The sequence below is a fragment of the Dunckerocampus dactyliophorus genome, chromosome 16 (assembly GCF_027744805.1).
Source record: "Dunckerocampus dactyliophorus isolate RoL2022-P2 chromosome 16, RoL_Ddac_1.1, whole genome shotgun sequence".
Taxonomy (NCBI): domain Eukaryota; kingdom Metazoa; phylum Chordata; class Actinopteri; order Syngnathiformes; family Syngnathidae; genus Dunckerocampus; species Dunckerocampus dactyliophorus.
In genome coordinates, this window is record NC_072834.1 from 796262 (window position 1) to 810730 (window position 14469).

At 40.6% G+C, this 14469-nt stretch overlaps 1 long non-coding RNA gene across 1 annotated transcript; it reads right to left on the reverse strand.

Moving 5' to 3' along the window:
- Positions 1 to 7230: 7230 nt before the first annotated feature.
- LOC129169566 (uncharacterized) lies at positions 7231 to 13602 on the reverse strand. Its single transcript, XR_008566444.1, has 3 exons — positions 13539 to 13602; positions 13404 to 13463; positions 7231 to 13205 (listed from the first exon to the last, which is right to left on the reverse strand). It is a non-coding gene; the product is annotated as an uncharacterized LOC129169566 (long non-coding RNA).
- Between the last annotated feature and the right edge of the window lie 867 nt (positions 13603 to 14469).

Below are 14469 nucleotides of genomic sequence, written 5' to 3' on the forward strand. Positions count from 1 at the left end.
CATGAACCACATGAACCACATGAACCACAAGAACCACAAGAACCACATGAACCACATGAACCACAAGAACCACATGAACCACAAGAACCACAAGAACCACATGAACTACAGGAACCACAAGAACCACATGAACCACAAGAACCATATGAACCACAAGAACCACAAGAACCACAAGAACCACAAGAACCACATGAACCACAAGAACCACAAGAACCACAAGAACCACATGAACCACAAGAACCACAAGAACCACAAGAACCACAAGAACCACATGAACCACAAGAACCACAAGAACCACATGAACCACAAGAACCACAAGAACCACATGAACCACATGAACCACATGAACCACAAGAACCACAAGAACCACAAGAACCACATGAACCACATGAACCACATGAACCACAAGAACCACAAGAACCACATGAACCACAAGAACCACAAGAACCACAAGAACCACAAGAACCACATGAACCACAAGAACCACAAGAACCACATGAACCACAAGAACCACAAGAACCACATGAACCACATGAACCACATGAACCACATGAACCACATGAACCACAAGAACCACATGAACAACATGAACCACAAGAACCACATGAACCACAAGAACCACATGAACAACATGAACCACAAGAACCATATGAATCACAAGAACCACAAGAACCACAAGAACCACATGAACTACATGAACCACATGAACCACATGAACCACAAGAACCACAAGAACCACATGAACCACAAGAACCACAAGAACCACATGAACCACAAGAACCATATGAACCACATGAACCACAAGAACCACAAGAACCACATGAACCACAAGAACCACATGAACCACATGAACCACAAGAACCACAAGAACCACATGAACAACAAGAACCACAAGAACCACAAGAGCCACAACAAACCATAAGAACCACATGAACCACAAGAACCACAAGAACCACATGAACCACAACAACCACATGAACCACAAGAACCACATGAACCACATGAACCACATGAACCACAACAACCACATGAACCACAACAAACCATAAGAACCATATGAACCACATGAACCACAAGAACCACATGAACCACATGAACCACAAGAACCACATGAACAACATGAACCACAAGAACCACATGAATCACAAGAACCACAAGAACCACATGAACAACATGAACCACAAGAACCACATGAACCACAAGAACCACATGAACCACAAGAACCACATGAACTACATGAACCACATGAACCACATGAACCACAAGAACCACAAGAACCACATGAACCACAAGAACCACATGAACCACATGAACCACATGAACCACAAGAACCACATGAACCACATGAACCACAAGAACCACATGAACCACATGAACCACATGAACCACAAGAACCACATGAACCACATGAACCACATGAACCATAAGAACCACATGAACCACAAGAACCACAAGAACCACATGAACCACATGAACCACATGAACCACAAGAACCACAAGAACCACATGAACCACATGAACCACAAGAACCACATGAACCACAAGAACCACAAGAACCACATGAACTACATGAACCACAAGAACCACATGAACCACAAGAACCATATGAACCACAAGAACCACAAGAACCACAAGAACCACAAGAACCACATGAACCACAAGAACCACAAGAACCACAAGAACCACATGAACCACAAGAACCACAAGAACCACAAGAACCACATGAACCACAAGAACCACAAGAACCACATGAACCACAAGAACCACAAGAACCACATGAACCACATGAACCACATGAACCACAAGAACCACAAGAACCACAAGAACCACATGAACCACATGAACCACATGAACCACAACAAACCACAAGAACCACAAGAACCACATGAACCACATGAACCACATGAACCACATGAACCACAAGAACCACAAGAACCACAAGAACCACAAGAACCACATGAACCACAAGAACCACAAGAACCACATGAACCACATGAACCACAAGAACCACAAGAACCACAAGAACCACAAGAACCAGATGAGTTGAAAAATGTCAGCAACTTCCATGTTGCACTGTTGGATCTTAAAGGGGAAGTTGGGATTTGTTGACTCCAAGTTGAAGGACATCCCCATCAGCAGTGACCTGACAAATCACCAGTACTTTTACAAGCATAAAGTGAAAATATTACAAGGAAAAATCTAGAATGAGAAATCGAAAAAACAGCTGTAATTTGACAAAAATGAAGTCAAAATATGAAGAGAAAATGTAGTATTCTAACGTATTCTAAAAAATAAGTTGCAGTTTATGAGAATAAAGTTGTAATATTATGAAGAAAAATAATGTCCTTTTAGTAGCGGAGTTGAAATGAGTTTTTTAAATCTTGTAATATGAGAAACAAAACCCAAAAAATAAAGATGTCATTTTTGGAAGATTAGGTTATTATATTATGGGAATAAAGTCATAATATTGCAAAAAGAACATTTACTAAGCTTATTTTAGAAGAAAGCTGAAATATTTGGAGAATTAAAAAAAACAGCCAAATGAGGGGAAAAAGAGCACAGAGCAAAGTTAATACTAATAATACACTTTTTTGCCAATATTACAAAATATCCAAGTGGAATTTCATTTTTCAGTGTGTGGCCCTTGCTGGAAAAAGATTGGACACCCATGCCATAGCGCCAAAAGACCTGAAGCCCCCTAAAATAGAAATAAAATGTCTAAAAAAGGCGTGAGTCACGAGTAGCTGTGCCATTCTTGTTAAATGGGTTTGGTGCTTGGTGCCATGCTCGATGCCATGCTTGATGCCATGCTTGATGCCAGGCTTGATGCCAGGCTTGATGCCATCCTTGATGCCAGTGTTTCCAGGAGGCTGGTGGAAATGTTGCACCAGGTGGTGAAGATGGCTTCACGGAGGGCATCCCCTCATGTCCATTTTTGTAAATCCATCCCCCAATGTTCTCCATTGGATGTAGATGAGGGGAACACGCAGGATGGTCCAAAAGAGTGATCTTATTCCTCTGGAAGAAGTCCTTTGTAAAGTGCAGTGTTCTCCTGTTGAAAAAGCCAGTCATTACCACACAGACGAGGGCCTTCAGTCACGAGGGACACCCCCTGCAACATCTCCACATAGCTGGCTGCCGTTTGACGCCCTTGCACAACATGAAGCTCCATTGTTCTACTGAAGGTTCATGATGGCACCCCTCCACTGTGTCGTGTAGAAAACATCTCAGGTGGGATCTCCTTGTCACGCCAGTAACGTTGGAAGCCATCAGGACCGTCAGGGGAGAATAAAACTTTCTTCCACCTTTCAATGTCCCATGTTTGCTGGTCTCCTGCTAATTCCAAATGGGCGATTTTGTGGCGTCGAAGGAGACGAGGCCTTTGAAGAAGTTCTTTGTTCTTAAAACCCTTCTCTGGCAGATAGCGTCTGTGTGTATGTATGTATGTATGTACTTTATTTATCCCACAGCGGGGAAATTTATTAAGTGTGGGCCAGACAGACAGCCAATGGGATTCTCCAGCTCGTTTTTTTTGGGTCTACCACTTGACTTTTTTGTTCCATGAGCCTCAGGATGTTTTGGAATGACTGTGTTACTGCGTCCGACCTCAGCAGCAATGGTGCACGGGGAGAGAGAGGCCTTGCTTATGCGGCTCAACAATCTCAACGCGTTCAAAGAGACAAAGCTTTTTTGCCTTTGCCATCAAGAGATGACGACAGTGTGAACACCTGACAGAAAAATCCACATTTTTGCTTTTAAAGACTGTGATGTTCAACTTGTGCTCAGCTGAAGAACAGCCTCTCACGTTCATGCTCGTTTGCAATACGTTGCTTCCTTAAACTGTTTTTGTTTGACTCCCGTTTCTTCTTTTTGCATTTTGAAGGACTACTTAGAACCTCCTCAAGACCCAACAGTGAAAAATGTAAATTCCTGCAAATTCTCAGCTGGTCTTAACATTTTGACCAGGAGTGCACAAGATATAAAGAAATGAATATTTGTAGACACTTTACAACAAGGTACACAAAAACACAGGAGTTTCTGAGGAACTAATGAGGAACTAATGAGTAAGGCACATACATTTAGGGTAGTTAGTGAGGAACTAATGAGGAACTAATGAGTAAGGCACATACATTTAGGGTAGTTATGAGGAACTAATGAGGAACTAATGAGTAAGGCACATACATTTAGGGTAGTTAGTGAGGAACTAATGAGTATGCACATACATTTAGGGTAGTTAGTGAGGAACTAATGAGGAACTAATGAGTATGCACATACATTTAGGGTAGTTAGTGAGGAACTAATGAGGAACTAATGAGTAAGGCACATACATTTAGGGTAGTTAGTGAGGAACTAATGAGGAACTAATGAGTAAGGCACATACATTTAGGGTAGTTAGTGAGGAACTAATGAGGAACTAATGAGTAAGGCACATACATTTAGGGTAGTTAGTGAGGAACTAATGAGGAACTAATGAGTAGTGGTCAGGGTTAGGGTTAGGTAGGTTCGTTCCTCATAACTCCTGTAATTTAGTGTACCTTATAGTAAAGTGTGACCGAACATTGAATGTTTACTTGTATTTTTTGGCTAATATTCAGTCTCTGGCTGCCAGTGTTGCAGTGAGCGTCCTAACCATTCACAGAAGCATTTGAATGGCAGATGACATGAAAAGTAAAGCCACAGATGACTTGTCAAGATGTCTCTATCTTTAATAATACTGATCCTATCTTCCACATATGATGCAGATAGGGCTTCCGTTATGGCAAGCTACTCGTTTGTTGTTGCTGGCAGGAGTTCAGGTTTTTTCCTTGTTCATTGCCTGTGCGAGCGACACCCTACAAGGGACTTAATCAGTGTTTTGATCCTATCAGCGGAGCCAGAGTTGTGGTGCCAACACTTTGCGGGCCCACGGCTTGTGCTCCAAGTTGAAGCAGGTTGCAGGCCTCTGCAAAGAAAGTTTCAGCTCACAGATGACCTCTTTTCAATGGGCTCGACCTTTATGCTCCCAAATACCAGCCTGCTATGAATGGCTGTGCCATGACGTGACACAGGTTTGTTTGCTATTGTCCCAGGGTGGACACGACGTCTCTACCTTTTCCTTTTGGTAAGTTTAAATAAGGCGATGCCTTACGAGCTACATGGACGCTTTCCTGTGTTTTCAGACAGGCATTCCTCCGCTTTACAACATCACATCACAAAAATCGCTTACAAGATGAGTCACCTGAGGACTCTCTGGGAAAGTCTCTAGGTGTGTTTCACACTATTTTTAAATCGAGCGCTGTGAATCCCGGCCAGTTCCCCCCAAATGGGGGCCACAACGTCTCATCTCATTAGAAACGCTTGGAAAATACATCAAATAACTTATTCTAATAATAAAGCAGTAAATATGATGTACATGATTGATATCAAATTGATACAAATGTAAATATAATAATAAACAACTTACGCATTTGTGCACATGAATGAGCAACTTGAAGTGTCCTCTTTTGGGATTAGAATAAATGTGTTCTTAAAGGCAAACACAATTCATTATTCATTCATTTCTAAACTGCATTGAATATTATTTCTGTCTCTCTCGGTTAAAAACAAACCTTTGAACGGAGGTAAACGTACAAAATCAGGAAAAATCCAATGCTTTTTTCCCCTAACTTCCAAAGACAGCCGTTCAAAAATTCCATTAAAATGTGGAAGACTTTAGTCATCGTCCTACTTGATGTACATCAGGGGGGTCCACACTTTTTCCAGCGAGGGCTACATGGTGAAAAACGGAAGGATGCAACTTTGCCACTTTGCTATTTTGTCAAGCAGCACATGTAGATGTGCTAACAGGTTCTATGTGTTTCATATCTGCTTTGTCAGGCAGGTGAAAATGACTATTTTTACTATCAACTTCACTCTTTTTTGCTGTTTTTTAAATTTATTTTCCAACTATTTCAATTTTCCTCTTAAATAATCTTAAATAAATTAATAATCTTAATAACCCTAAATGTTTTGGTGTAATGTTATGACTTTGTTCCTTACAATACTTTGTTATATTTTATTTTGTTGTGTTTCTCATAATATTACGACTTTAAAAAAAACAACAATATTTTTCTTTAATAGTTCAACTCTATGCTACTAAAATATTTATTGTTTATTCTTGTAAAATTACAGCGGATTTCTCCATATGAATATAAAAATATAGGAATTAGTATACATGTTAGTACATGTAGTCCAAGTTTGCTATTGAGCTTGCATGATTTGTAAGCATGCAGTTATGCTGCTTGTCATTAAAATGCCTGAATAAATTCCTGCGGATGCTACGTTGGTGATGTCCTGACAGTACGTGCTTTATTCATGGGTCCCACATCGAATCCTTGCTTTAGATAATGCAGGATAACTAAATCATATTCAGTCGACTAAAAAAAAGAGCTGACCTCTTGTTTGCCTTTTGTACGTCGGACAAACAGTATTAATAGAGAGAACGTTTGACCTTAGATATGACACAATGTTGTTTGTGTTCACTAAACCGGACCTTCTCTCCCCCCCAAGTAAGATAAACTCCGTCAGACGGTCATGCTTTTATCTGACAAGACCGCCTGCTCTGCATTGTCTATCTTCACCTTGAACGTGGCACCAGACGTCCCGGCCGCTCACACATTCACACACTCCGATGAGATGAGCCGAATCCAAAAGTCTCCCAAGATACTGGAAGTGAGCAACAACGACTACGCTTACATGCAGTCACAACTCGGGTTAAGGTCAATATTCCGCTTTCTGAAACATTCAGAATAACCCGTTTACGTGTGCGACGTGAAAAAAAGCCAAAAATAACCCCGTGCGGACGTCTCGACGCACGGAAAACATCATGACGCAAAGAGCGTCGTTTCCGCTTCTTCTTCCTGTTTCCAAAAACAACAACAACACCGGCACGGCGGATAATGAACCGGGTTATTGCTAATGTTCTGGTGATGACAGGGTTATTTGACTGCATGGAAACGTAGCCACTGTCAGTGAGGGATTCATTAACCTCCACCAACAGGTTTATTATGGTCTGATTTTGTACTTGTATTCTATTGTATTGCATTGCATTGTACTCTGGATGAAAATGGCTGCAAACTGGCAAAAAAACGTGAGTAACCGAGACTCGCCTGTAAGGCTGCAACTAACCATTATTTTAATAACTGATTAATTGGTGGATTTTTTGGGGATGAATGGAATCAGATAAAAAACAACACATTTTTAATTTCCACCTCTTTATTCAGAAACAGATTTGAAGCGCCAGAGCAGATGAGTGCACAAACACCAGCTTGCCGCTTGAATATTCTGTTCAAGTAGCAAAAAAATGTCAATGTTTGTCAAACAGCTTCAGTAAAACAATAAACTACAATTTCATGTCTTATTTATTTGGAGCAAATAGTGTACTGGAGCAATATTAAACAATAGAATACATACAGAAGGGAGCACAATCAAGGCCACAATAGACTGGAAAAAAGAGAAAGAAAGGAAATAATACAGTACATAATTAGACCTATTTGAGGCTCAAAATGGAGTGGGGGCAAGTAGAACTTATGAAAACGATGTAGAACTGCTTCCCAACTTAGAGTGAATGAGATGTTTTCTGCAGAAAGAAACGGCCTATTTTTGGCAACAACAACAAAAAAGACAAATAAAAATTTTTTTTTGGGACCAAAAGTCTGGTCATGTCCCTTTGGGGGCTCGGTAAAAATGAACTGAGCGGTGACCTTAAACTGCGGTACGTAGCGGACCTTGATGATGACGTCCCATTAATGCTCTGGTGTTTTGGGACCCATCCTCAAGCTTCAACGTGAACACCCAACTTCTGGACGGCAGATGTCACCACTGGTTTTAGGCAGGGCGTCTGGCGGAGGACAGCAACCGTGAGGACAGGTCCTTGTGCACACCCCAGCCACAATAAACACACAGGGGTGAAACGTGCACTCGCCGTAGGCCAACAACTTTGGAACTGCACTTCGCTGTCTGTCAGGTGTCTGCTTTCCATATTTGTGGTGATGTTGAATAATAATCATCATCAAATGAGCACATGATGTATTGTTTTCCTTATCTCCACTTCTCCACGTCAACTTCCTCCTAATTGAAAACAAACAAGATTGTGGGTGTCTATCTCACATCCTCCCCGTGGGCTGAGTGTAAGTGATGTCACCGTCCCTCCTCCCTGCCTCCTATAGAGGCTCATCACCTATGTCATCCGGTCGGCCCGTGGGGGTCACCTGCCAAGTGCTCACACAATGGGGTCGACAGTTCAGGACGACTGTCTGCGTGCGGCAAAACAAACATACGTAATCTTTGGGTGAGCACGAATACGGTCAGTTTGGAAGCAAAAGCCTTGGAGTCAAACTTTGGCTTCAAATATCACAGCATGAACACTTTCCTGCTCTCGCTTCATTTTCACCGATATCACCATCCAACAGATAGACCTGATATTACACTTCAGTATCGTACATGGGGAATCACGAGGACTTGGCTTAAATGCTGCTTTTTTATTTTAGGATTACAAGCTAGCATCCATTAGGTTCAGCTATGGAAGCCCGTTTCGGCCACTCAAAGAATAAATACATTAAAAATCCCAATGGTAAGTCATCTTTATGAGACAAAAAGTCATCTTTATGAGACAAAAAGTCATCTTTATGAGACAAAAAGTCATCATTATGAGACAAAAAGTCATCTTTATGAGACAAAAAGTCATCTTTATGAGACAAAAAGTCATCAATATGAGACAAAAAGTCATCTTTATGAGACAAAAAGTCATCATTATGAGACAAAAAGTCATCATTATGAGACAAAAAGTCATCAATATGAGACAAAAAGTCATCTTTATGAGACAAAAAGTCATCATTATGAGACAAAAAGTCATCTTTATGAGACAAAAAGTCATCTTTATGAGACAAAAAGTCATCAATATGAGACAAAAAGTCATCTTTATGAGACAAAAAGTCATCATTATGAGACAAAAAGTCATCAATATGAGACAAAAAGTCATCTTTATGAGACAAAAAGTCATCAATATGAGACAAAAAGTCATCTTTATGAGACAAAAAGTCATCATTATGAGACAAAAAGTCATCAATATGAGACAAAAAGTCATCTTTATGAGACAAAAAGTCATCAATATGAGACAAAAAGTCATCATTATGAGACAAAAAGTCATCATTATGAGACAAAAAGTCAAAATGATAGGAAAGTCATAATTCTGAGCTAGTCGTAATTATAAGACAGTCATAATCATGAGATGGGAAAGTCAAAATTATGAGAAGTCAATTATGGGATAAAAGTCATTATGAAAAAAGCCATAATTATGGGATTAAAAAGTCCAACTTATGAGAAGTCATAATTATGCAATTAAAAGTCAAAATGATATAAAAAGTCATAATTATGATGGCTTTTTTCCTCAACACATTGTAAAGGTTTTTTGTGTAATGTAATTTCTTCTTCTTGTATCATTTCATCTTGTAAACTGCATTCTTTTCCTCCAATCATGTGATCTTTTTTGCTTTCATTATGTTGCAACTTAATACTTCTAAAACGTTTTGTTCTTTTTATTCTTGTCAAATGCATTTTTTTGCAATATTATTGTAATTTCCCAGTACAAATACTTTCCTGTAATGTCATTCCCCCCCAGTACAAATATTTTGTGTGTAATGTCATTGTTTTCTCATTACATAACTATTAAAAAAGCTGCAATAGCGACTATCTTGTCACGATATTCCAACTTCTTGTTGTTTTATTGCAATATGGTGACATTGTTCACGTCTTGTATTATTGTGATTTTTTCCCTTATTACTATAAAAATGTATTCATGGAAAATCCATGTTTTCCTGTCATTTTGTCTTTTCTCTCGCTGCGTTCCAAACATACGTTACTGTTTATATGGCTGACCATCCATTCAAATATTTACTTGCGATTAATGTCATTTTTCCACGGTTAATTAATCGCAGCCCTAAAACATACAAAAACATAAAATCTCATGCACACAAGTCAAGTCCTTCCGTTTCAGTTGCTGATCTCTGAGATGTTCTCCTTCGTAGGAGTCCAATGCTGCAGCATCCCGTAGCACGCCAAGGCTGGAGAGAGCTTGTTCTTCCCTGCTGTGTCTTGGCCAGCGACTTCATCCTACTAACAATCCAATCTAGTTTGGCAATTCAAGCTAATGAGATGTTTGTCTACGTGATGCTTCCACATGGCCGTGAGGAAAGCAGAGTGGTCAGTGGTGGTGTGAATTGAAGGTCATTGTCTGAGTCAATGATATTAAAAAAAACCCTGCTTTCGTGAGGTCCAAATAAGGCCGCCTTCAGTGGCGCCCCATTTTTCCAAATAAACACCGTCCCATTTATTCAGTCAGAGACAAAATCTCATCCCGTCGTGTAGAATAATTGAGGGCAGGATGTGTGAATGATAAATATTAATAATGCACGGGGCTGATGTTTTGAGAGGCACTCATCTGATGGGGGAGAAAGAACCAAAACATGCTTCCAAAAATGCAGACAAGGCCGTGGGAATGCCACAGTTTTTTTTTTTTTTTTTTTTTTTTAGAAAATTCCAAATAATTGATGAATGCAGCAGACACGTTAGAAAGACAACAGTGACGCTTCAGTTAAGAACGTGTCTAAGAGTAGAGACACACTTGGCTAAAACCTCAGTAGAAGATGTTTATTCATTTTGCATCCACCTGGGTGTACTACGTGGGTGTACTACATGTGTGTGTGTGTTTGCATCTTTGTGTGCACATCTATTTGTGATCATGTACACTCCACAGTCCAAACCAAATAGCTCACAATTCCCACTCCCCATCGTGAGACAACCAGAAATGACGGTAAGCTTCTGGGCGAGCGTGACCAGTGCTTCTTAACTGGTTGGGCTGCGGGACCCACCATCGCCCCTCACCAACAAGTAATGACCCACATTGCGAAAATATCTTACTGTATATTTAAAGGGACTGTTTGTAACATAACGTGAGCTGCAGCAGATATCTGCAGCTGTGTGCAGGCCCGACAGCAGGGTTAGCTTGAGTCCCCACTCGATGTCTTCCCTCACGTCATGTCAAAAAATACCAACTACCCCTTTAAGGGCCCAAATTGAATAAGACATTCCAGCACATGATGAATGTACATCAAATCTAACCGGAACAGCCTCTGTCAATGATGAACTTGCTCCAAGTCAGTGACACTCCGAGGGGTAAAAAACACATTTATTCCTTACAGTTGCTTTAAAGGGACAAGCAAACCTGAACAAGCAAGTTTTTTTGTGTTGTTCAAAATCAGCACAAAATTCAACAGAAGCAAGCAAGGAATAAAAAGCCCCCCCGGTGTAGAAAAACAGCTGAATGAAGCTAAAGCAGAAATGTGAGAGGATGACTGCACCCACAAGGCCGTAGTGGAGGAATGGTGTGCGTTTGCTGCTTCCACTCGTACAAACTGTCCTTTTGTGGCGCCTCCAAAGGGTGCTGCTGCATGATTCTCTTTGACCGTGCTTGTCTAAATCAGCGCCAGCCAAGTGGAAGCGTACCTGTGAAGACGTCTAACAGGTCGCCAGCGTGCTCATGGCAGCCCGCTGAGATGCCATTAACAGCTTTTACACCAACAACAAAAAAGTGCAAGCTATTACTTTTTTCCTTCCTGTTTTGGAAAGATTTCAGAGGTGAGGTTTTGCTGTGCCGCCCCCCCCGTGCAATTTTATCCACTCTCTCGGGAAAGGTGGTGTAATAATATACGGACCTTTCAGAAAGGTCACAGCTCTTTGCCACAGGCAGAAAGGGAGGGGACTGACCCAATGACATTGCTGCAAAATATACCAGGAAGGTCAGACATCCCTCATTTATCACCATCAGATGGCTCCAGACTCACCACGATAAATTCATTTCCACAATTTAGGATTGAATGTCAATAAATGGAATTTCATTCAGCAGAGAAAACTTAGGACTTCAGGTGTTAACATTACCAGAGCCCTGTGCACATGAAATACCACCCCTACAGTCACCTTTGCACTCCTGTTATTCATTGTTTACATCACATTGCCCAACTCAGAGACTTGAGACAGCTAACAACAAGCTAAACAGTTAAGTCTCAAACGCATTTCTTCTAAAAACTTAAGCCAGAATCTTACCACTTCCACATGGGATCGGAGGAGAACTTTTTCCCCACTCATGTTGGACATGCCACGGCTGACTTCATGCAGTGTTAAAGGAATAGTTGGGATGTTTTGACATGAAGTTGTAGGACATCCCCATCAGCAGCGTAGTACATCAACAGAGACTGACCTGCACTCGGTCCCGTGAGCCCAGTTTTGGTCGGCCTCCGGTGATGACAAATGTAGTTCCACTTAGTAATTGGGGTTACTTAAGAAGTAAAGAGTTTGGCTTCTCAAAACAATATTAGCACGTAATTCATTTGCATGACAAAATTACTCCTCGAAAACCATCAGACCTCACAAATCGCTCGGCTTTACGTTCTCCGACGTCGCATTAATGCACGCCATCGGCTGTCCATTTCACACACGTAAACAAGATGGCTGCAATGTCACGGCGGATGCATATTCATCACTTACATGCTAGCTAATGCTAGAGGAGTCATGGATTTAGTGCGCTGTTGCAAGTAGATGGAGAGGTTATCCTCTGGGCAGGCATGTTGCATATGTACATGTATGCATTAGGCCGTCTTAGAATAAGGATTTTCATGGTTGAATAAGTATCCAATCGTCAAATTGTTGTTTTTTTTGGTAAGAGTTCTTTTTTTTTTACACTTTTCTGCTTGTTTTTCCATTTCTAGTGTTATTTTTTCCCAAATATTTAGCACGTGTGTGCTAAAAGGCAGTGTGCTAGCATGAATTAACTTGAGACAAATGCGCACATTAGCAGTCAATAAGTCATCAAAACTTACCTTCATGCATTCCCACATAATATCCGCATTTGACAACCAAATATGAGGTGAAAGAAAAATGCTAAAAATACAGTAGTAGTCTATCTGTGCTGCGAGAGAAAGTTAGCACACGCACAATGGACATGCGTCAAGTGAGACGGATGTAACAGAGAGAATCCGGCCACTTTTCAAAATAAAACACAATGGAAATGATTTTTTTTCTTTCTGTGTGGCCGGTACCAAATAACCCACGGCCCGGTACCGGGCTGCGCCCTGGGGGTTGGGGATCACTGCTGTAGTAAACACAGGGCCATGGGGCCAGGGTTCAATGGAAGCCTACAGAGCAGTAGACATAATATTACAATATGCACACAATCAAGATACGTGAAATACTAATTGTATAATGTGTGTAGGGTACAACAATTAACATATTTCAAACTATGACATAATATTGGCTGTTTGTGTTAACCGGCCCATACAAACGAATGGGACCGGATGACTAAGCTAAGTGAAGCTAGTGTTAGCAACACTTACCAGTTCCGTTCGATATCCACGTACAAGAATGCAATGCTTCACGTTAGCGGTAGCTGGCACCTATAATGCATTCAATGCAGGCACGTTACAAATAATCTTCATAAATTATAGCGTGAAGCGACTTTACAAGCCTACCTGTGCAGTAAGTTCTTCTGCGCTCCCGAACGATAGTGTCAGCCTCTTCCTGGTAGCTATTTCCTTGGTTTTTGGGAGTCATGTGACCAAGGTTGAGACACGGATTGGTTGCATGAAATCCCGTGACTCAATCACGTGACGCTGACCTCACGAGCATAACAGGATGATTTTGTTATTTATACGAAGGGAATTATTGATATATTTGTATTATTTCTAACTGTTTGAAGGGAAATGATATTATTTATTTCCGGGTTATATTCGGTACACTTGCTTGAGCCAAAGTAACTCTACCGGAAATGTGTGTGTCAGTCAGAATAGCCCACAGGATCCAATTGAATGCAGAACTTTTTGTCCTTGTAAACATCTCACATCACGTTGAGGTGATCATGTGTTGGTTCTTGAGAGCTACAATGTATGTTTGAATATTTTTGTTGTCTTTATAAAAATGAAAAAAAACCCTTCCCTTGCTGACCTGCATCCCCCAGTGCCACCGAAAAGAAAAGTCTTGCCTGGAAAATAATGACTTCACCATGTTTGTCTTTGGGAGTGCTGCAGCTGAAGGTGTCTTTGTCTTTTACCTCATCCTCAACCCACTTCCTGTTAACTCAACATCACCAATCAATCAATACTTTGCACGGTTTCATTTATTTGGAATTGATATATCTTCCACTGGTCATTCAAAGGCACAGAAAAGTGTCAAGTTCAGTTCTTTTGAAAGCAGGAATACATTTACCATCAATATAACACATCTTTGACATCCATTTATGGTATTTGAGTGGGAAAAAAAATCCCAAATATGTTGTAATTATATTTGCTTTAAATATTTTGTTAAAAAAAAATCATGACCAAAAGTCAACTATTCTAACTCGTCTTATCAACATTTGGAAAGCTGCGCATTTCTATGCGGCACAAACATCCGCATTTAAGACTG